General features: G+C 34.5%; 1 protein-coding gene and 2 long non-coding RNA genes across 4 annotated transcripts in view; 1 reads left to right on the top strand and 2 right to left on the bottom strand.

Moving 5' to 3' along the window:
• The window catches only part of LOC114244516 (carboxyl-terminal PDZ ligand of neuronal nitric oxide synthase protein), a 175,708-nt gene that overhangs the window by 135,109 nt on the left and 14,728 nt on the right, over positions 1 to 25,871 (bottom strand). The window lies entirely within an intron of this gene.
• On the top strand, positions 3,440 to 5,049 carry LOC149503483 (uncharacterized). The gene is made up of 3 exons (XR_016323279.1): positions 3,440 to 4,005; positions 4,248 to 4,399; positions 4,772 to 5,049. It is a non-coding gene; the product is annotated as an uncharacterized LOC149503483 (long non-coding RNA).
• On the bottom strand, positions 5,047 to 6,437 carry LOC149503482 (uncharacterized). Its single transcript, XR_016323278.1, has 3 exons — positions 5,885 to 6,437; positions 5,554 to 5,801; positions 5,047 to 5,449 (listed from the first exon to the last, which is right to left on the bottom strand). It is a non-coding gene; the product is annotated as an uncharacterized LOC149503482 (long non-coding RNA).

Below are 25,871 nucleotides of genomic sequence, written 5' to 3'. Positions count from 1 at the left end.
AATCATGCGTTCAGGTTCGAAGGGTACGTCAAGAAGAAATAACTTAAGGTGGGTATATAACTGGTGGCTCAAATGCCTTTTCGTCATCATCAGGTGGATGAACACGGAGTCAGCCAGGAGAGGAGGGTTTTGCGAACAGCGGTCAAAGCGCCTCCAAAGAAAACCTAAAATCTCAAAGGCAACTGCTTATCGAATGTATCTACTACCAGATAGAAATCGCGACCCGTTGAGATGATCTGGCGAACAACTTAGATCTTAGCTTTAAAACTGCAGATATTATGAATGGTGTGTGACAGCAGTAACTTAAATACATTTTTTTCTTCGCTTTGCTATATTAATTTGTGGATATACCAAAGGATGTCATTTGTGATCTACACCGTTTTGATAATGGAACAAAAACAACGAGTATAATATATACCGTATGACAATTCAAGTTAATATCCAGCGAAAAGGGACGCGAAAACGTTATGAATATAATATCACATAATAATCTAACGTTTTGTCATCTTTGGTGAATGTTCACTTTGTATGCACATACAAAACGAATTCCGAAAAGAGCCGGCCTTCAACTTGGCTGTTTTAAGACGTTATATATTCTATATTTAGCATACACCGTGTAGGAGTTTTACGAAAATTTTTCGTATCTAAAAATCGTGTTTTAATTTTGGCATTCTAGTGTTGCCAGGTAACAATCGTAATTCTTGACAATTTATAAATTATGTCGTGTCCATCTAATTTGACACTAAGAACATTCAAAATGTATTTTATGTTATTTTTACTATGTTATTTTTTAATAAATTAAAAACTTTTTAAACCGCTTTTATGTGACCATCGAGAAAGGAACTTTAAAACACCGCTTAACTAACAAACAAAAGGCCAATTTAATCTGTTCAATCGAATCAAATACAAAGTATTTTATGTAATAGACGGTGTTTCATCAAAACGAATTTCTTTCGTTTTTCTTATTCGAATCGACCGGCAATTTTCGTAAATGGTCCGTGAAAATATTGGACATGACTCTTACTTTGCTCTTTTAACGGTCATGTGGGCAAGGCTGTTTGAAAACTTTACTTTGGTACATTCAAAGACATTTTAGTTCAGTACCTACGGTAAGTAGTTGAGTTATTGGTACGTTCCAATTTTAAATTCATATCATTAATGAATGGAACGTAAGAATCGTTTGTAAATTATGTAATCGAATATTTGAACTGAATATTTTGAAATAAGTATTCTAACACAAACACCAGCGTCCCGGGCGCCATTAAGCAGGCCGAATGCAGGCAACATTGGAGGAAGCTGGTGCAAAAACTGGACCAAGGTGGTCACGACCCTCAGTAATGAGGAAACGACAAAGAAGAAAAATAATTCGAACTTACTGCTGGCAGGATATATTGGATCAACTAAAAACCGGGTGAACGGTGTGCTCGATAACCCGTCAAAGCAATAAAAACCAAATAAACAGTTTACACCTTTTAATTCTGGTCTCATTTATTAAATTTTCCTGGCGAACTTATGTAATAATATGTATAACTATGAGTGAGCCAGATCCGACCAAACGATGTGGCCAATTTTTCGAAAAAAATGTGTCCCTAATACACCTTTACAAGTAATGATGAAATAGAGTAACTATAGAACCTACTTAATTGAAAAATAATCTTATTTGTCTATGCTTAATATGCAAAAGTGAGTTTGCTTTATTTGTTACGCTTTCATATTTTAAGCATTCAACCGACTATCATTAAGTTTTGCATACGCATTGTCGCGAGTGCAGATAAAGACTTAAGTTATCTTTCACTCAGAAAGAAGTACAATTCCTGACGTATGCTTGAATATAAGTGTAAGTATATAAAATAATATGTATATTCTAATAACTTTCCTTAATTTCCTTTTAAACGCATCGTGAAACTAAAGAGGTTAAAACAAAAATGTGAGTGAAAACTCTACTATAGTCGGTATAAATCTCAGAACCGTTTACTCCACAATCTCATTAAAATGCAAATTTGAAAGTTTCTCATAATGTAATCAATGCTTTTAATAACTAATTAATAGTGCTATACAGGAGCGAAGCGAAACGTGCTTCAGCGAGATTCATTTTAATCATCGGTTCAATAAATATTTAATCATAAGGCCGATTTATAATCATATTTAGTTTGTCATTTTATACAGTAATAATTTTTTTTATGTTAATATTAATAAGATTTTAATTTATAATTTACGTAAAAATTTTCATCAATCGACCACTCTCCCCCATCCATCAGTAATAATCATTTATTGTTTACGAATAGTTACGTCAGCGTAGTCCAATGACCTACTTCTTATAATTCAAAGAATATGAATCTTTGGAAAAAGAAAAAAACATAAAATTATAATAATATATACATATTGTCTTTTTTCTAATACATGAGTACTCAGCAAACTGTAGTAACCAAAAACTAAAGATGTGTGGCAGAGAATGGAAAATAAAATGCCTAGGAAACACTAAGGTTCCTGTAAACTCCAGTATTAAGAATATTACAAATTTCACACCTATATCCAAAAATAAGCCAATATAAATGGAGATTATACGGACATTTGATGACAGCTGTTTGAGCTATTATCTTAAGATAATAGCTTTAATCGCCGATACCTCCATCAAAGGTCCTATTAGTGGCATTTGAGAGTTTGAAGATGGAGATATGTCACAAAAGAAAAGAAGTGAGAAAATTAGTTGCCTAAAATCTAGCAAAGTTAATGTAAGTCACATTCCTTGCAAAGTTCAAAAGAGATCATAAGATTATTAAGTCAAGCTAACACAAAAAAAATTAATATTTTACAATAAGAGATCCAAAAAAAGGTTTTTTTACTACATTTTGAAAACATCAGAAAATAATGGGCTCAATCGTCAGGTTTCAAATTTACGCACGATATACGAATACTAAAAACTAATGAACAAATATATTTTGAAAAACATGAAACGAATGAATTTTTATAATCACTTATGATGATATAGCATCATCATATTATCTGTCATCATCGTCAATTTAACGCATACAGAACATCAAGTTACTATGACGCGTCATAGACAAAGGTGCAGCGATCATAATGGTACGTGGATCTAGTGCGTTGCGCAAGTTGAACCTAGTCGTTCAACTACTTATACTTCGTAAGAATCAACAAAGAAACGTCTCATGCATAGTGCAGTTGTACTTTCACTGCATACTTGAGAAGTGAATAACTATCTAACCAATAAATTGTATCATTTAATTCTAAAACACTTATATACATTTGAAGCAAAATATTGTAATAGGTAAAATTAAATTAAATTATTATTTTCGAACACTTTTTTTTTAAATAAATTTATATCATTTTGTCATATTACTTTTCAATAAAAATTACGTTAGAAAGGAGTTTTAAAGTAATGGTTCCACGGTTAGAAAGAATACGGCAATCTCAGTAGGTTTAACGGCCGTTTTCAATAACCTATCTATCCCTAGTTTCGGTTACTAAAGATAGACAAATCTATATTTTTGTCCTTACTTACGTTCCAATAACCTATCGACGGGCAGCAGTTCCTATCGGATTTATCTATCCATCGTCGGGAGGACGGATAACCTGCTAAAGATAGAACGCTCATACAAATCGTGCTTACTTCCGTTTCAATATGAGTTTTAAGTAACTCTCCGGTAGGCGGCGCTATCTCTAGTATGGGCATTCGCTTATCTGTCAAAATCGGCCGGTTACATGTTTATCTTTCGAAAGTAAATCGCTATAATTTAATAATTGTTTCTCTTCATATTGGCATATTGTAGCAGTGATGATAGTGATATGGAATTATTTCAAATGATAATGGATTGTGATGCAGATAGTGATAGTGAGGCCGATATCATATGGTTAGGAAAATAAAGATCGTCTGAATTACATGGCGAAGATCAATAATTACGAATTTGACTATAGATTTCTGAGCAAAGGTGTTGTGAATGAATTGATTAATTTAATGAGACCATATTTGAGTGTAACGTCAAAAAGGTAAGATAAATTTTAACCATAAAAGTACTCGTTATTACAACTTATATTTGTTTATAGCAATAGCAAAATTATACCTAATTTTTGTTGTGTTACAAAATCACACTCAACAGGAATTCTATAATACTGCTGGATTCCCATGGTGCCCTAAATGACATTCATATACTAATACAATAACCTGGTAGGCTATTTACCTTCATTCTTATTACACACTAATACCTCTACATTTTATATTTGTGTTACAGATTCAAATATAGGAGAGGAATTTAGAAATAGAAAAAGAGTATTTTGAATGTGTAATTTGTGTGCAATGCATCATTGATGTTTCAAAATGTTGTTGCTTGACGGCCTGGGTCTACTCATGATACAACTATAATTAACCATTCCGATTGAAAAGGTATTTCTTATTTATATTACCTTATTTATATTATTATTATTATATATTATTATTATATTTTTATTTATTTTTATTATATATTTAGGTGTTTATATGAATTTAATATGACACTATTATAATAAATTATCTACATATCAAGAGAACATTGATAACAAGGTGGACTTGGAAATTTCTATTTGCTTGCCGATAGAGGCTATCCCCACAACCCTATCTTTTAACGTGATTAATTAACCCACATACTCAATCGGAACGATTTAAAATGAATCACATATTAAAACAAGAAATACTATAGAGAGGTAATCTTTTTTTTTAGTTAAGAGCTTGTTATACTGTATTGTAAAATAATTTAAGCGAATAATGTATAATTTTCAGATGCATTGGTGTTTGTAAAAGAAGACTCCCTGTGTATCATTGAAAAGTAGATTAAAACTAGAAAATATGCAAGCTGTTATTATAGCTGCCATGCTGCATAATATCGTCAGAAGTATGAATTTAGAAGAATTAGAATCAGAAATTTCAGTCGCAGATACATTACAGGAAAATAATATAATTGTTCATAACAATTTTTCAAAACTTACATCTGAAATACAACTATGTACTTATAAATAATTGCTTCCAAAGATAATTTATAAAATAAACTCCAAAGATAATTTGACTATTTTTTATTTTCCAAAATGATAATTACATGGTAGTTAGTACATGCAAGATATTTAATTTAGAATTTGTACATATACTTAAAAAACTATCTAACATAAAATTATTATTGCCTACTTAATTTATGAAATTTAATATTCCTTTTAAGTAATTTTTAATTTTTTAAATTATCTAAATCTAACTTAACTTTTGCTACCCTTTTCTTTATTTTCCAAGTCAAGTCTCTTTTTTGCTATTAGATATTCTGCTAATGCATTGTCCCTATGCTAGCCTTGCATTTCTTTTCTTCCATCTTGTTTCCGCTTGGCTGTAAAAGTGTTAAAAATATTATATGTGACCTACAACAATGTGCATGCTTTATCCAAAATTTCATCTGCAATCCTTACCACCTCCAGCCTGTAACAAAGAGCATAATTATTTCAAATACTACGGCAACCTGAAGAAAAAATCATGTTTATCAATGTGTTATTAGAGACAAACAATCAACTAATTATACTAACCTTACTAAGGTTGTTTCTTATGTTGCCGTAGCGTTCTTTAAGTTTTCCCATTTTAGTCGAAGCTGCGATGGAGTTCGTGGGAAACGACGAATCGACGAATTAAAATCATTTACAAGGGTTTGCCAAGCCTGCTCCTTCAATTTATTGTTTGTGGCATTTGTTGCCTTATTATTGAAATGTTTTTTCGCCGCCACAAGTTCTGCTAGAATCATCGTCTCATCTTTTGTCATGGGTGCTGCCTTTCTTGACTGAAAAAGATATATTTTCTAAACTTGAACTCAAAGTTTTCAAAGTAAAATTATTATTATCAATGTAGTTCATAGATACTTACAGAATTCATTTTATTTCACTGTAGCTCTTTAATTATAAACACACTTAGAATTATAAACGAAAGTTTTAAAGCGTTTTGGAGGTAAGTCATCATCTAATATAGTAGGTAAACAATAGAAAAACAAACAAAAGAAACTGATCACTGCTTATTGGCAAACGGACTGTCAAAACGTTTCGTTTCATAATTTCGACTAGGATAAAAATAGCAATACGTCCAATTTAAAAAAATCTACATATGTTTTTATTACTTTTTGTTATAAACAAATGTGTTTATGATAGTCTACAATATGCTGGTTAAATTATAGTTATAATTTAGAATAAAATAAAATAAGTCTTGATCCTGATGTTGTTTCGTATTTGTAGTAGAACGAAACGTATCAAGAGGCTCGGATAAATCGGAGGGAAGAAGCTATCTACTGTTGGTTAAAGAGAGATAGCACTTATCCGTGATTGTGAAACGCAAACTAAGGATAGATACGCTCTTGCTGATATTCGGAGATAGCTATCTATCCGAAAACTCAGATACGTTATTGAAAACGGCCGTAAATCAATAACTTAACTTTGTGCATTTATCGATAGAAATAGCGTGTTCGATAATATTAATATCGCTAGTTATTAGTATATTTTTGTTACGGCTAGATAGACGAGATCAAACGCGAATGTCGCCGTTAATATTGAAATGTGAACTCGGAATCCTATTTTTTAATACATATTATTGTATTACACTAATCATCACCCTTACATATTATCATATGCAATTGGGGCCGTAAATAAAACATAGTACTCAATAGGCGACCCTCTTAGATATCAAATATACATGATATTTGAAATTTTACGAAACTATGTATGTGACTGTAAAAAAGAAATTGGGAAATGTAACGTCAACAAAGCTAACATAGTGTATTTACGGCTGTTCTACACTTAAAGTAGAAGCCCATGAACACTTTACACTTAGCCTTGATCGTACTTTTCTCTACGAGCCCACTACACGTGTACCAAATACGAGAATCTAATATCTATTTGGAGCTAGTTCATAGTAACTTCGAGAGGACTACAAATAGCATTGAGATAATGAAACGCTAGATTTGTTTTACGGTCGGATGAATCCTCCCGGAAAATTAACTTTTTATAGCCCCGACGAAGCCATGATAAAAAACATTTTGGGTTGTTTTATTAAAAAGTAGGCTGAGCAGGTGGCTTCGTCTGGAGGTCACTCACCTGCATTGAAGGTCAGACAAGAAAGCACAGTCCGATAACGAAGCATCAAAACATAGCTTTTGTGTACTAGGTTGTAAAGCTCATTTTCGCTTTTTACGCCAATGTACATTTTCAATTATATAAAATTAACATTTAGATTGCATTGATTAGGTGAATTGTCCAAGTAAGCATTATTCGTGTATGTAAAATGTAAAACGTAAAAAGAGTTTTTTTTTGTAACAGTGTATTTAATATATTAGTTTACATTCGAAACAGCATGTATTTCTGTATGTTTATGTGTTTTATTATATATTTAAATCAAGTAATTTTAGTGTGTTTCATTGGTAAACTAATAAAATATACTAGAAATCAGGCATGATGATTATGTTATTATCATGCTTAAAATCCAACTGTATACCAACTGTATTTTTTTTTAATATCTTGTCTGTCGATCTTACAATTATTATATTTACAATTAAATAATATTAATCTAAATATTAATATTAAATTACCAAATTGTTTTTTTTATAACCGACTCAATACTTGTTCTCTTTGCGTATCGCATCAGTATGAAGAATGATGAAATTACCTCGACAGATAATTACAAGGAAAATAAAATAAAGTCGCTCCTAATAGGAAAATATTGTCGATGAAGAGATGGTGGAAATACTAGTTTTAAAAGATATATAATGATTCTCAATGATACCAAATAATAACATAAACATAAGTTTAAACCGTAAAATTAATTCAGTAAATCTATTTAATACACCTTTTTTCTAACGCTGGGAAATCCGTTTACTGATACCCACCCGGTCGAGAGGGGTAACAGACCGGGTTATGTCGGACTCCGGCGCCTCCAGAGAAGTTGAGGGAGAAGAGGAAGACTGAAGTCCTCCTCCTCTTCCAATTCCTGCCAAGAGTCTACGTCTTGAGATAGGCGATTTTAATAAACCTAAAAAAATGTTAAAACGAATCAAATAATAAGTTATTGCTATGTTTAAAATTTCATTGTCTGTATTTAGCATGATCACTGCGCTCGAGATTCTAATAAAGGTTTTTTAATAGAGATATCAGCATCAAACACAAATAAAGATGTCAAAAAACAAAAACGTATTTTACATTTCCTTTCAATTTCCAATTTTCCAATTTTAGTTCATTTGATTTTAATAATTCTTATCACCGGCTACATACAAATATTTAGAATTGTTTGTTTATCATTTTCAATACCATTGCTTTGATAAAGCAATCTGTTTATGTATGAGTAATGATTGTCAGAATATTATGTGTAACAAAGAACTATTAAAAGGACAGGTTTTTCATTTTATTAAAGTAATATTGTTATTACTTTTACGACTACGCCGAAGGGAGACCAACTTAGATTATAGTCAAGATATTGAAAGGAAATTATTCTGCTTCGCGCTTTGCGGCGGCATCCGATGAGCAGTGAAGGGAAGTCGTCTTGATTAGTGGTAGTCTAAGGAAAACGGAAACGACGCTTTTGTAGAGGAAATGAACTGATGGACCATCAAGTTTTCCTTCAAGAGCTTTGTGTGTGAGCGATAAGTTTCTTCGTGTCGACATTTCGTAGCGATTCACTAATAAGTTTTGTAGCTTTCATTGGAAAATCATTAAAGAGATTGGAGTTTGAAAATCAGAATTATGGACGACTATTTATTTAAAAAAAGAACATACATAATTTAAACTACCAAGATATATTAAGGTACACCAACAGTCAAGGCACCGAGCTTATCTTTAAATTCTAATTTCTTCGTAAAGTCATATATTTTTCTTGAGCGATATAAGCAAATTAAGATAATTTCCAAGCAACTACAAGTAATCAAATAACTATAAATAATAAAGACAATTTTATATTACTTAAAGACGTGGTATTGCTAAATCTAATTTACTGGCACAACTCAGACACTCTTAGTAGCTTCTTTTATTGGCATCGACTTCCAGTAAAGGCAAGGCCTCCTGAAATTCCATTACAGTTTATTTGTCGACGTTCTGAACTTAAGTGCTTAATTTCCTGTGCAACAGTGAAAATGTTTTGATGTTTTTATTCGTCGATGGTTCATCGTTATTTAACCGCGTACCGGGTGTAGGCTAATTAAATTAACTTAGACCAACCACTTGCCAATTTAGATGCACGATCACTTGCCATTGTTAATCTATACTAATATATAAATCTACAGTGGTTTTTACGGATGTTCCCTTATAATAGTTATATATAATAAAGTTGGCATCCATGTAGAAAATACATGTACTTAATGGATAGGCTAATATTTATATGATTGTTGGACTCCCTAATAATAATGACAATAAATAATAATGTTAATTTTAAATGCCCAGCGAAACGGGCGATTACGACTAGTTTTATATATGTATATACATGAATAATCCAAAAAAAAATGTAATAGATCCCAAAGATAGAATTAAGCCTCGAACGCCAATAATTTTTCACAAATACATTGATTCCGACTGCGAACCGAACCCGCGAACCCTGATTATGGTCAGGGTCACTGACCCGCGGGTCTTAGAAGTGAGTTTATAACAAAATGACGAATTGCAGCTATTAACTGAAACTGAGACGTTCTCATCGTAAATGCTGTTAAAAGCAACATGACCGCGAAGCCATACATGGTCAAAGATTGAGGGCACACGTATTCCATATATTTAACCCACGCATGCAGTCACGAGTTACTGACCCCGAAAACGCTGAGAGAGAAGTTAAACTTCACTAGAATAGAAAAACGCACCTCGTGTAAACTTCTCAGATTATTAATTAATTGATTTTGATTTGATTTACACAGTCGTCGTTTACGTGTGTCTGTAACAGAGACTATGTTTTTGTATCCCATTTACATTCACTGCGTACTGAGGTAATAATTAATACAAACTTATAGAAAATAAAGTGGTCAGATAGAAGGAGTGACGAAACGTGTCCAGCCAATACGCTCTCAGCAGGTGGTTCATACGAGGTTCCAGAACAGAAAAACGATTTTGTGGGAGTGAAAAATGTAGTGTTTTAGTTAAAAAAAGAAAACTGGTATTTGCCATAAAATTTATAAGTATGTAGGAAAATATGACTTCATTGCGCCTTTCATATTTTATTGTTTTTCTTATTACCTAGGTGGGTGGACGAGCTCACAGCCCACCTGCTGCTAAGTGGTTACTGGAGCCCATAGACATCTACAATATAAATGCGCCACCCACCTTGAGATATAAGTTCTAAGTCTCAGTATAGTTACAATGGCTGCCCCACCCTTCAAACCGAAACGCATTACTGCTTCACGGCAGAAATAGGCAGGGCGGTGGTACCTACCCGTGCGGACTCACAAGAGGTCCTACCACCAGTAAACTCACAAGAGATCCTACCACCAGTAAACTCACAAGAGGTCCTACCACCAGTAAACTCACAAGAGGTCCTACCACCAGTAAACTCACAAGAGGTCCTACCACCAGTAAACTCACAAGAGGTCCTACCACCAGTAAACTCACAAGAGGTCCTACCACCAGTAAACTCACAAGAGGTCCTACCACCAGTAAACTCACAAGAGGTCCTACCACCAGTAAACTCACAAGAGGTCCTACCACCAGTAAACTCACAAGAGGTCCTACCACCAGTAAGTGAAATGTATTGAAAACTTACGACGTCTCATAACTTAAAATATATGAAATAAAAGGTTTAAGAATTATATTATTAGATGGAGTTGGAGAATAGCTATCAATTCATTTCAGATTTTGGAAAAATACCCAGAGCTGAATTAATTTCAGAAAATTTACTTTAATCTTATCAATAACACACATCAATATAATTTGTCATAACAAATTAAAATCTCAGTTGTTCATATGAACAGTCAAACGAACAAGAACTTTAGAACCCTCGACGTCGGCAAGAAATATGCAGAAATATCACAGAAACTTCATCTTAGCTGCAACACCGCTGTAGTTTACTGACCTCAGTCCGTATGTGCGGAAGCGAACTCACTTCCTCACCGTTAAGGCATCAATGCTGTTATTACGTAACCGAGAGCGTGCTTAGCGCCGTCGACAGAGCGATAGGGCACGTGGGCCCCTTCCAAAGAATAGCCCACACAGAAGTGCCACTTGGAGATTTTCAAGTAATAATGCCTTTGAGCGTTGCCTTGGAATCGACACAGTGAAAGTCATCCCTAAAGCTACCCTCAGATACAGCCCACTGAGTTTCTCGCCGGATCTTCTCAGTGGGTCGCGTTTCCGATCCGGTGGTAGATTCTGCGAAGCACGGCTCTTGCTAGGGTTCGTCTTAGCAACGTCGTCAGGTTTGAGCCCCGTGAGATCACCTACTAGTTAAGGTTGCGCTGAAATAGCCTCTCAAGGCTCTCAGCAAGGTAGAAAAAAAGTCCCTAAATTTAGCATTATACACCGCCGATTAAACAACTAAATCCTTAGCATCGCTGATGGTTTTAATAACACAACGAATGTGCTTATCGCAAGCTAGTCAGATAAAAATATTGATTTACATTGAATGAATCAATGAATCGCAGTTGTATAACTAGCTTTAAATGCGATTAGATATTGTTCACGTTTATAACATCTGCTCCTAAAAAAACTAAAGGTTTTGGGCAGTCACGTCTGTAATCATTTTTAAATATTCTCGTCTTTATTAGGGCTCAAACACAATGGGCTGTCATTGAACTTGTGCCGTAACCTTACACTAGTAACTTAATGTGATTCTATTAAAATATTAATGATACGAAATGAATTCCAAAGAATTTGTTTGTTTATTCTGGTTATTTAAAACATTTTTACCGATTTTTAAATTTTATAGTAAAATCTGAAATAAAAATGGCAAATCAATATTTATGTATGTTTCTTTAAAACCTTCCTTTCGATCACGGGTAACGTTTACAGCTAAAAAATGGAGCACGTGCAACTTGGTGCTAGAAGTGAAACTTCTTTTGCAGTGTGTAGTGTCGTGGTTTTCTTAATTTTGCCTCCCTCCACGGTTGAGTGGTTCGCGAGACGCTTTGTAAATTTTCTCACTCTCACTCTTCCTAAATTGTATCTTTTCTCTCTAGCCGTAACGAATCTGTCGCCAATAAAATTTTACTCTCAACGCACCTAAAGAAGTATCAGTACAAAAACCTGGCATGCTCAGCGTTTATTACTGAAAACACACCAAAACTCGTGGAGCATGTCATCTTTGAATTCCTTCTCACGTACACGCTATCAATTGAAACAGTATTCTAATATATAAAGCGATGGCATTAAATCGCCTACAGCAGTATCGTAAACCGACCGGTTCGGAGTTTAACGATATCGTTAAAAAGTTTTGTTGCTGTTTGTACCCAAAACTGTGACGTATGTGCGACTAGATAAATCGGTATCGACATCTTTGAAATTGATAAAAGTAGTTAACGAACGATAACAATCAATGTTATTGTTGGCGTAGCTTGTTTCTGAGCTTTTCGATACCACTGTCTAGACTATTTCTACCTAGAAGCAACAACGCTTTCCAGTTTGAATGCCCTTATCCGTCATTCCAATCGATCGAAATTAAGTGGTGGTATCGAAATAGTGGTTGGTATCCGTGGACTCTGATCCACGCAGGCTACGAGATTCGTCTTCTGAACGTGAATTGAAAACACTTAAATTTTTTTTTATTATAATATAATATTTTATTCAAGCCTCTTAAAAACAAACACGTACAAGAATTCTTAACACTAGTATAAATAGTATATGTAAGCTTGAGGGTAGATATTATCTTGTTGAACACCAAGTAAAACGAAGTCACGTTTGGTTTCTGATTTAATCAACAATATGTTAACTTGACAATTCACTTTAACACTTGTCCAACTTTAACCAGTACGTACAACAGTCACTGAATCACACAACGTAACAACGATATAGTAAGTGCACCGGGCAAACGCAGTCGAACGAATGTTCATTTCAAGGCACGTTCCGCCTTTTTATACTAGCCGGCGCAGCGGGCTTATGAGTCACTCTGTTGCAGCTGTTGTTTACGAGTGGAACGATATGGCCGGCGCACCTGGCTTGTGTGAGTCACTCCTATTGCACGTGCTATATAACATAAATATCGTTAACGCCGTCACGGCCATACTGACGTGCGCTCGTCCTCGTGCGCGCATTCTTATGGTATGTCTGTGAACAACAAACGTTCGTTCATCCTGACATTAACGGATGCAACTTAAAACGTAGTCTATGATATTAACAATCTAGTACGGTTCGGCTCGCATAATTCTTCAGAAAATCCTATACTGGCTATAAATAACCTTCAGACTGCTTACATACCTGGGCCAGTTCATTTAAAACTCTTCAGGTATGTAAGTATGTCCCTTTATGTAAGTATGTCCCTTTTAACTTAGACCGGAATTGTTATCCCTTCAGTTTTTCGAACTGGACCGGATAATGCTAGACCGAATCGCAATCCCTGTAGCTAATTGTTGTGGCTAATCTGGATGAAAATCCCTATAGCCAAGCCATTGGACCGGACAGACCCTTCAATGACTTCACACTTTTCTTTTTTCTTTTTTTTCTCTCTTTTTTTTTGCTAGTCCGGATTAACATCTCTCTAGCCACATACAATTCTCTTTTTTTTTTTTTTTTTTTTTTTTTTTTTAATCTGCGTGTACGGTAGCGTTTGTTAAAACATTTCTTAAACCAGAACATTTATACGGAATTTCTTCAGAAATAGTGCGAGACCGACCATCGTTTTCTATATTTCCAACACCTGCACCTGAGGTGCCTGAGCTTACAGACATTGTATCACTACCCACAGACTATGTTTGCTGTATCGCTATTTGCGGACAAAAATTTCGCTTCTATTGTCAGTGATAGAGTCGTCATCATTAAGATCAGTTTCATGAACAAGATTAATTAACCCATCTGTGTACGCCGTCACGTCATCGTCACTATAATTTTCAGAAATTTCTAGTAGGCCTGACGGGCCTCGAGGTATTTCACGTAAGTTTTCATGGGGAAATTTGTACACTCTATTAGAACTATTTACATGTCTCAATTCATACCTATCGTTTTCCAAAACTGCAGTAATGTTGAAGGGACCTTTACATTTTCGGTCAACTTATGAAAACAAAATCCCCAGCGGAAAAAAGTTTGACTTTAGCTTTGCCTCGACTAAACCAAGGGATTATCACTCTGTTGAAACTTTAGATATTTCAAGTGAACTACCCTGAACGGTAAACATCTATTCTATTGGAGTAAACCTTGTTACTTGACAACGTGTACTATTAAGGGCGAGTTGAATATAGGGGATACAACTGCTCTTGCCATGATTGGTCCGAGTTACTTTCAGATCAAAGAGTGACTTGTTCATGAAACCTCTTATCATTGAATAAATTACTATGGCTTTGTTTTATAAGACTACATTCTGACCCTCAATGGAACATAAAGGGGAAGCCAAAACCACTTATCTGTAACACACTGAAGCTCTGGAACACACGTTGACGTCTCTGGTTGCACCTGCCACAGCACCTGGAGCAGTGTCGTTTTTCTTCTTGTAGCGCATGGAACACCCAGAAGCTACATGACTCGCATCACCGCACACGTAACAGCTGATTTGCAGGCGAGAGCCGGGCGCCCACGGATGAGGAGGTTGTTCAGGTTTTGCTCACAGTCTCCTACGAGGCGGCGCGCCCTAGCGCAAGTGCAGCCGGAGCGCGGGGGCTCCAATATCGGCAGTCCGTGCTGGAGGCGTGGTCTCGTCGTTTGGCGGACCCGTCGGCCGGCCTCCGTACCGTCGAGGCGATTTGCCCGGTTCTCGCGGACTGGGTGGGCCGCGACCGCGGAAGTCTCACCTCCGGCTACCTGTGCAGAACAATGTTACTCCCACACTGAGGAAGCCAACCGCGAACACTTGTCAAGCACGCACTTCACCGGAAAAACTTGCATCCGCCAGCGGAACCCGAACACCGCCGCATCGCCAGACACGAACGCACCAGACGTCTTATCTTACAGGTCACGACGACTTCAGATGTGTCAATTTTTCTTCCCCACGGAAACTTGCTTGCTTTCTTGTTTGCTTGCTTGCTTGCTGGAGCCCGAAGTCATCGAACGTGTAGTGTTATTGGTATTGAATTGAGTAGATTCTAAAATTTCAGCGACAATTCACAGTCTCATGTCCTGGTTTACTGTACTAGTGCCATGTAACTCTAGCAGTAGTCATTGGCTTAAAAACGATTCGTGTCGGAACTACCCACTCGTCATGACAGATCCATTATTGCGATCGAAGTTTCACTTGAGATTTGCACTTGCCTTAATTTCTTGCAATAGCTTGTTACGTGTTGTATTTCCGTTAGTAAATGCCATGTGATGAAGTCGACAGTCAAACTGGGCAACATGAGCCAGAACGTAAGATGTGACGATTTCTTCGTGGCTCAGATCTTCCATCGAGGTAACAGAGACGTTATTACACGACTTACGTATGCTGCATTCACGCTCTTGTGGCGTACCACTACTAGTATTCTGATCTGCATCATGTTTTTTTTGCTGTACTTCGAACATGTTCAAACACGTCACGCCAGTGAGAGTAGAGTCCTGATCTCACTTCTGATGTAAGCTTGAGGGTAGATATTATCTTGTTGAACACCAAGTAAAACGAAGTCACGTTTGGTTTCTGATTTAATCAACAATATGTTAACTTGACAATTCACTTTAACACTTGTCCAACTTTAACCAGTACGTACAACAGTCACTGAATCACACAACGTAACAACGATATAGTAAGTGCACCGGGCAAACGCAGTCGAACGAATGTTCATTTCAAGGCACGTTCCGCCTTTTTATACTAGCCGGCGCAGCGGGCTTATGAGTCACTCTGTTGCAGCTGTTGTTTACGAGTGGAACGATATGGCCGGCGCACCTGGCTTGTGTGAGTCACTCCTATTGCACGTGCTATATAACATAAATATCGTTAACGCCGTCATATACATGGCTTTTTTATGACGTATACAATAACAATATTTTGAATTTTATGCTAGGAAAACCTGTGTTACAAAAGTCAGTGGTTCAGTGCTAGATCACCAGATAAGTAAGTTAACCAGGAAGAGCGATCTGTAAGAACTAGAGGTTCCGCAGTAGTCGAAATTCGACTATAATTAATTGGAATTGTAAGTTTGTACACTATTATGATTATATTTTATATTTCTATAATCACAAATTTCGCCAAGACTACACTATAAAAAATATTAACAAAGACAAACAATATTTAATCTATTCTCAATTTGACAACAGACGCCAAGAACAAAAGTTTGACAATAAATAGTATGCATGCGTGTGTGCGACAAATACATGGTATGTAGTGTGTGTAATGTTTTCTTTATTGATTTAATGTATATTTTATGCATTATTTTAAAAAAATATTCGCATTGTGCACTTCTTCTCTATATTCTCTATAAGTGTGGAAAATTTCATACTCCTCCGTCCGCGCAATTTTCGTAAAAAGGGATACAAAGTTTTTGCTTCACGTATTAATATATAGATATAGTACGTAACACTTGATATTTTAATGCTTGAAATTGTTGAAATCTCACTTGTATTATATGACGACTGTTATATGATTTCCTTTGCAGTAAGTACCATAAGCGTATAGCCTACCTGGTGGTCAGTGGTTACTATTGTTCATGGACACAACTAGCTCGCGGCCTGGCGAGACAAATCATACAGCTCTGGAAACAACATGAAGTGATGTATATTCTTTGTCAGAAGGTACTTTCAAAAAAATCTCTTAAATTCTGTTGTGCAGAAATGCAATGGTCCCAGGTAGTATGCATTAACTCTATTTCCATGGCGAGCTGTGTCATAGTAAAAACGAGATGACGGAATCATCTCAAACAATTCCTTGGGGCACCAAATTCCGATGCATTTACTCGAAATACAATAGGTTTAATATTTACTTAAGTGGCTGAATTATATATATTTATGTTGACAAGCGTGCTTAATTGAGGCCGTCAGCGCAAAAGTGGCCTAATCCACAATTTTTTTTACATTCAAACTTATATGTATTGGAATATTGGAATTTATTTAAAATATAACAAATTTTGCTTGATGCTTTGTAAACATTATTTTTGCGCGTATTGTTTTTTTGCCTACTCAAATTGAATTCATGAAAATTCAAACCTAATTGCCTCCATACTAACTATGGTTAGCTTAGACCACTTTTGGGCTGACAGCCTCAATTATCATATTTCAAAATGGGTCATATTGTGGCGTTTATTCGTTTCCGTAACCACGTACCACTCAAAAGCTTTAAGTGCTTTTGCTCGTATTTTGTTCAAAACTTAAAAAGCCAATTATATGATTAATTTAAACTCTAACAAAATATACACTGTATAAAGGTTAGATATATAATTACGAGTGATATTTCCGTATTGTTACTTTTATCAAACTGAGTTCAAAAAAAGTATTTGATGTTAAGTATTTTTTATCATTATCATTAAGTGTTTGTTTTGAAGTTAAGTATTTTTTACCATTACCATTATATTTTCTTCTTAGAATAACGACAAGCTTGCAAATAGATAAGAATCGTAAAAGGCGGCTTACTTTTGTTCCATATTGAAATTATACTTCATACTTAGTATTGAATCTATGGTTATAATAAAAACCATATATTTTTCGTCAAATTTTATTTAAGTTATCCAGTTTTAATTACCGCACTAGAAAGAATGTAGCAATAAGCAATTGTAAGATTCTAACCAATACTTTAAGGCAGAGTCCATAAGGACTTTTCGGTCGCAATCTCCAGCAGACTGTGTATTTTAGATAATTTAAAACGAACTAAGTTATACGCTAGTAAAATAAATAGTAGTAATACTTGTATTGTTAGGCGACAAAAAGGAATAGAAGGAAAACATTCTTCTTTAAGTTTCAGTGACGCGGTTTTTGCGCTCCTACGTAACATTTTTGACATTTCTTTAATATTTCATACGTCTTAAAGGTTTTGGAGCACAGATGAATAATATTTAATTGAAAATTAGAAAATAAGTACCATTAAAAAAGGGTTTCTTGAGAAAACAAGTAGACAATTAAAAAATGCTGTGTTTATATTATTTTTTATAATTTTTTTAATAGAAAATCGAGAAAAAGTTTTTTTTGTCATATCTGCATATCTGTCATACCCGGGTCTTATCCCTACTCTTTACCGCCAATCTCGGAATACCCTGTACCTTACTATAACTTTCTTTTAAAAATCGGTTTCCGTGTTACTTAAGCAAAGAAATCTAGAAATTCAGCAGGTGACTCAGTATTTGTGAACTAAAAATGAATATTAACAAACGTATTACTGTCACATGTATTATAGGTATGTCACAAGACGTACATAAATGTTTGCTCTCAGAGAAAATCGTTGTGCCACATACATTTTTAATGAAAGCTCTATACATTTCGAGCATCTCTGAATTGAAAGTACCTCTGTAGCTTCTTCTTGTGTGTTCATTTGTTATTCTTAAGGGGAAGAGTGTGACTGCATATTTTTTTAAAACACAATCAAGTCATCAAAATAAAATTTTAATCTGACTATAAAGTCATAAAACATAAGTTTCAGCATTGCAACACAATAATCTTATCAATGGATGAGTCAGATTCTTTTCATAAATATTGAAATTAGTTTTAGAATAAATTTACATTTATCTTGTCAATATTATTCTTTACGTTTTTGATATACATCAAATATTAGAAACATGTAAACTCAGAACTTCATTCAGAACACCTAATAAATGAACACGATTGCAATATTAAGGTTTGGCCTTGACAAAGATTTTCATTAGACAGTTATATTGTATGTAATGGTATTTAATAATAGCACTTTACGCAAATATAACTATTTATCTATCTAAAAGCTCACAAACGTCCACTGTTGTACATAGGCCTCCTCCAAGCCTCACCAGAATTACTGGCCCTGCATTACCCGCATCCAGCGAATTCCTGTGACCTTCAATACTTCTTCGGTCTACCTTTTAAAAAGCAAGGTACCCAAGCTATACCATAAAACATATATGACAAAAAATATTTATAGTAAAATACAAAATTATGTTCTTACAAATTAGCATATTTTAGCCTGGTGTCTGAGATAAGATTTTTTTTTTTACATATCAGCAACTATTACATGTTGATTTCAGTTTAAATTAATTCAATATTACACAAAATATTATGTGTATCCTCTCCAAATGTGACTTGTAGGTAATGGAAGTAAATACGTTATCTTTGATGTGATCCGTCATACGAGCAGTGGTAATTGAATAGATATTCCAGTATATATTTTGTTTGGCCGTTCACAATGTACAGACTTTTGCAATCAATTGCCTATCCCATAACATAGCATAAAATATAAATTGGCGTTCTCCGTTCTGAATCTATATAATTTTATAAAAAAGGCGAAGAAAAAGGCTGTATATCCAATTCATTTTGTTCAGTAACAAGGTGAATTGGATTTGTTCCCAAAGCCCAAATGCTATTAAACTACTCACATTCAGTAAACAAACAAAAAATTGAAATGGCTTTTTTTTATAGCGTTGATAAGTTAGTTGTGATCTAACAAACGTTACTTACTAGAAGCAACAACACTTTCCAGTTTGAATGACCTTAGCCATCATTCCAATCGACCGAAATGAAGTGGTGGAATCGAAATAGTGGTATCCGTGGCCCACCCGGATAAGTACTGTTGTCCGAATTAAGTTCAATTCATCCCACTCGGAGACACGCCCCGGAGAGCTCTCCAATTCAGACACAAATTTTGACCGTCTCTTGCACCAAAATTTTCTGAAGTAAAGCCTGTCCTGTTGCCGTGACAAAACACAATTGAAACTAGGACCTGATTTTTTTCAAAATGTGTATCAGCATTTTTTTTTGTAACGCTTATGGGCTTCGTTAACCACGAAGTAGGCCGTGAGCTTCTTCACCTATCCATACCATATATATAAAAAAACTAAAAACTCTTAATTTACGTTGGTCGAAATAAAACATTTATGAAAAAACTAAGTATTATAAAAAGGTAATCAAAAAAAGAATAATATGAATTGTTGTAAATTAAAAAAAAACCGTTGACATATTTTGCTATTGTTCTAATACTATACATATATAAAATTGCAAAAATAATGAAATATGTAACAGATTCCTGTACAGAGGATCTTACATGTCGATGGACTCTATCAAAGGTGAAGGAGATCTCGAATTGATATTATTTCTTCCCCCTTCACCATCTATCTGTCTATAAAATCCCTAACTTGTTTTCCTACGTAATGCTAATTCCAATCTGTACATACATAATTTGAATGCCAGTTATTGTGACCACACATTATACACTGCAAAACAATCGTGCCTTTCAGTTTAAAAGGTAATTAAGATTGGTTAATTGCGATGTTAATGTCAATGATAAAAAAAATATCTTACATACCAAACTTCCTCAATACCTCTACTAAAAAAAAAACTAAAATTACCGAGTATCCGGGCCGCGGAAGCTGTCTTTTCTCGTGATCTAATCTCATGAAAAGGTGCCAGGTTAAATTCTGAGGCCACACCAATACGTGCCAGCCAGCAAGTTTCCGCCACGAAGAAGAACGAGACAACGATTACAACAATTAAAATTTGGGTCTTAAGGCCTTGAGTTTGGTTTTCTCTCTCCTCTGCCAGCCAATTAGCATCGGATGAATTAAGATACCTCTTCTGTTCACTTATTAAAATAGTGAGACACAGATATTAATTCCTAACAGTTTAATGTTAAAAAATATATGTTCATAGCACATTCGTTTTATTATTTCGTCGACCCAACAAAATCAGTGAAAATATAAAATAAAAAGCGAGCAATATTCCTTAGTCATGAAATGACACGTATTCTTATTCAGTGTAACGTTTTTGACATATCAGACCTACATCAACGTAGATTTCTATTAGATTTATTTGCGAAACCCTTTCCAGAAATCACATCGGCCAAAGAATATTTCAGTGTAATTTGATTTGGCTCTAAAGTAGATAATAAATTTTAATCCATCTTATTAAATATTTAATAATCTCTCTCTTTCTCTTAAATATTTCTGACAGTTATAATTTACCGATTTTTTCTGCTCCTTTACGCATATGGTATGACTTATGTGAAATGTAATAAATGATATAATATTAATTAATACGTGAAGCAAAAACGTTGTATCCCTTTTTACGAAAATTGCGTGGACGGAGGAGTATGAAATTTTCCACACTTATACAGAATATAGAGAAGAAGTGCACAATGCTAATATTTTTTTTAAATAATGCATAAAAGATACATTAAATCAATAAAGAAAACGTTACACACACTACATACCATGTATTTGACGCACACACGCATGCATTCTATTTATTGTCAAACTTTTGTTCTTGACGTCTGTCCTCAAATTGAGAATAGATTAAATATTGTTTGTCTTTATTAATATTTTTTATAGAGTAGCCTTGGCGAAATTTGTGATTATAGAAGTATAAAATACAATCATAATAGTGTACAAACTTACAATTCCAATTAATTATAGTCGAATTTCGACTACTGCGGGACCTCTAGTAATATTAATTATGTTTTATTCTTCAGTTGCTGCCTTTGAGTGCGTTAACTTGAATTTACTAATGTGTATTGCAGTGAATCAACTTTTTCAGAAATACAATTTCAGATTCACTTAAAAAAAATTGCCCCGTTCCATAATCAAAAGTAAATTATGTAAAACATTAAATAAAATTCATATTTTATATAATTAATTTCTAAACGAATCGGAAAGATCAAGTTACTTTTTTACTGATGAACCGAAAAACACCGTGTAATGGAGTTCATTCTGTGGCTAGATGAAACGTGGTAAAAAAATTAATGATATCTGGTAACCCAATGTGGACGAGCGCACCGGTTCCAAATAATATGAATTAACATCCTGATTACATTCATATAATACAAAACATTAACAAAAATATGTAAACCAACTTCAACCCAGTAAACTGAGAATATCTTCTTTTTTCTTACCTATGCTGATAGCCCTGAGAGGCTATTTCAGCTTTTCCTTGACGTATAGGTGAGCTCACGGGGCTCTAACAGGGAGTGTTGCGAACACTGGCCCTAGCAAGAGCAGTGCTTCGCAGAATCTACCACCGGATCGGAAACGCGACCCACTAAGAAGATCCGGCGAGAAACTCAGTGGGCTGTGTCTATGGGTTCTTTCACTCGACGAGCCCTTCGTCGCAAGCGACGGATGCGACGAGGACGTTGACCGGTGCCTGTGGTATCTAAAAGCAAAGTTAATGGATCAGGAGGATCCTTAATGACGTGTTTAAGGCTGAGAATATCATCAATGTAGTCGAACTCAAGTAAATATGCATAAGCGTCATTAAGGAGAACAACCCAAAAGCTACTACCAGATTAGATGATGAAAAAATTGAAATGGTACTGACTACATGAGAAACACCAGATTTCAAATAAAAAAAATCCTAAAAATCGGTTCACCTAGAAAAAAGTTCTGAACTAACACACACATAAAAAACAAGAGTCGAATTGAAAACTCCTTCTTTTTTAGGTCGGTAAAAAATAACTATACAACGTGAATAATATGACAAAGAAATTATATAGGCTTCCATTTCAAGCGTACGAGTTCCATACCAATATTCAAATTCAGAATCGTTCGTATATTTTTGTAATTTTTTTTTATATTCCAATTTACATCGGCTCCTATTACATGAACAGCTTGTAAGTACGTAAATTGCCAGTATTGGCAATTGAAAATGAAACATTGCGTAAATTAACGAATTTGATTTTATAAAAATGTATTCTGAATTAATAGATTGCTCATTGGCTCTTAATTTTTTTGTCGTTGCAAACGAATTTTATAGTGTCTACATCTAGCACTAAGCAACAATGGTGTTTCTTCGGTGTAGTGTGACAACCAATACACTAAAAAAGGGAGATTTAAACTCGTCTGCCTACAAGGGCAATAAAAAAATAAAATATGGGAAAATAAATTATTTAATTCTTAAAATCTTTCACTAACATTACAGTCCTAATGCGTATCATTAGGGCCTTTAAATGTAACACATTTGCACCCAACGATTCGACTTTATGCCGCAATTTCAATAAATGCTGACACCCATAGCAACGTTATGATTTCTATGGGCTCTCATAATCATTTAATACATATAAAAAAACGCCATGATTTCATCTGTGTATTATTATTGTTTTATATATTTTTAACTAAACTATAAAAATAAAAAGTTGGCTTTTAATAAATTATGTATATCCCTTTTTTTACAAATGGACCTAATTGACAATTATGTACTTTGGGTGTAAATGATAGAGCTTTTTATTCTTCGAAAACAATAGTAGTGCACTAACTTAAACGTATTTACGTATTGTGTGCACAAAATTATATTATTATAGTACGTATATTGTTATTATTTACAAGGGCCATTAGCACCTGGTCGGCTTCAAGAATCTCGTTCCACTAATTTCCTTGTTAGGACGTGGAGAGAATACAAACAATAGCAATAATGGCGGGAACAACATTCCCTGTGCCACTCTACTGATTTAAACGATAAATTAACATTGTGTGAATTTATATGTCCGCTTAGTATTGGACTACGTTTTAGTTCATCAAAGTGCTGTTCAAATCAGTCATTTGGGGTGTCATATTCTATTTCACCCACTTTAAAAACTAAATTAAATAAATGAAAAACTTTAGAAGTGGCAAAGTAATACTGTATTTCTCACGGTAGTATTGAAGCAGCTGTAAAATGTCCTGTAAATCGTAAATTGTTGTCATCAAATTGTTCAGTAACTGACTTCACGAGGCAATCGGCGATTCAGAAACTCATAAGATGAAATGTTATGATCGATGAAGCGTGTCCACGTTAGGAATCACGTTGAGCCATCACGTGAAGCCATCAGGTCGGATACGGACTGTACTGTAATTTTACCCGTGTACTCAACGAAATTATAGAGGATGATAACAAGAAATCGGATTCTAATGGACATTTCGAGAAACACATTTCTAATGTCAAAGCGATTGCAATTTTTTATTTCCAACCAATAGTCATCTATATATACCTATATAAAAGAAAGTCGTGTTAGTTACACTGTTTATAACTCAAGAACGGCTGAACTGATTTGGCTGAAAATTGGTGAGGAGGTAGCTTAGAACCAGGAAAAGGACATAGGATACTTTTTATCACGTTCCCATGGGACGTGACATAAAACGTGGCATAGCAAAACGCAACTGATATGGAATAAAAAAACGCAACTGACAGCTAAACATAATATATTCTATGGTTAATTATAGTAGAATTTTGAAGTTGACCGGTTGATGTGTTTGAAACAAACCGTGTGGCGGAACAAAGTTCGCTGGGTCCACTAGTAAATTTATAAAGAACTGAAGTAATGCAGACTTAACAGTCATTCTTTGTTTTTTACAATTTTGAAGTTTAATGTGAATACATTATTTATATTTTTATATCGAAATAATTTATTTGTCCATATTTGAATACATACATTTATGATTATGAACGATTAACACTAAAATAATATTGAATGTGTAAATTTCAATTAGTTTGAAGTTTCGAAGCAAAATATCGAAACATTTTCATTTCTGGAAATCAAATTACACTACGAATTAAATTAGTTTGTAAAAACGAGTACGGCTGCTTAATTTATCCTGTGAAACTCAATAATACCTTGCCTGAATAAATTTATATTTTTTAAAAGAAATCTTTACACGGAACTATTAATTAATCTTTGAAATCGAACAACTCATATTCTGATAATAAAAAAGAGTACATTAGAAACACAAAAACAATACTAACAGTATCTATATTTTCTAAACAAAATTTGAAAATAAATTAAGAAAATTGGAAATCAAAGAAAATGGCCAAGCACAGCAGTGGATGTCTGACAATGATTGAACTCGGGCATCTTCCACCAGTCACGATTCAAAGAAAGTTAAATTCTCACACGTAATACCATTACAAAGTTTGTTTTGAAAGCGATAAAATTATTATTTTCAGAACATTTCACATTAATTTTTGGCTCTTTTTTTTTAATTCTCGTCAATTGCTTCATGCCTCAACATGTGTAATGTTTTTTTTTATTGCCCTTGTAGGTAGACGAGCATACGGCCCGCCTGATGGTGAGTGGTTACCGTCGCCCATGGACTTCAGCAATGCCAGGGGCAGAGCCAAGCCGCTGCCTACCGCTTAATACTCTCCACAAGCCTCGTTTGAAGAAGGACATGTCATAGCGCTCGGGAAACACCGTGGAGGGAAGCTCATTCCATAGCCGGATGATACGTGGCAAAAAATACCTCTGGAAACGCACTGTGGATGACCGCAGTGGCTCTAGGTATTGATACAAAACATGTGCAACAACAAATGTGTAACCTTTCAAAAGTATACATTAACTGAAATCCATTTTTTTATACAAAATATTGCCTTTGCATTCACAAGAGATCATAATAACATTTCATATTCATAACGGCAATAAAGTTAATTTTTGTATTTCTTTGAAAAAAAAGAACGGAGTCAACAAAATCATACGGTAGAATCTCCATATCATACTCGAAGCTGTCTTTATACAGTCCCGTTATGTAAGAGAAGGGTTTGCCAGAGGTTTTAAATCGAGAATCTTAACGCTACGGTGCAAGTAATGAACGTTTGTCTACCAACTCAATATCTCGTTTATTAAGTTGATGTTCAATAAATTCACACTTTAGAAACCAAGGAAACGGTGTTTAAAACGCTTAAGCGTATAGCTTAATGTTGTTGTTCAATGCGTGTTTGAAACC

Source organism: Bombyx mandarina, chromosome 01 (assembly GCF_030267445.1).
Source record: "Bombyx mandarina strain Sakado chromosome 01, ASM3026744v2".
Lineage (NCBI taxonomy): Eukaryota > Metazoa > Arthropoda > Insecta > Lepidoptera > Bombycidae > Bombyx > Bombyx mandarina.
This window is presented reverse-complemented; position numbering and strand designations above follow the sequence as displayed.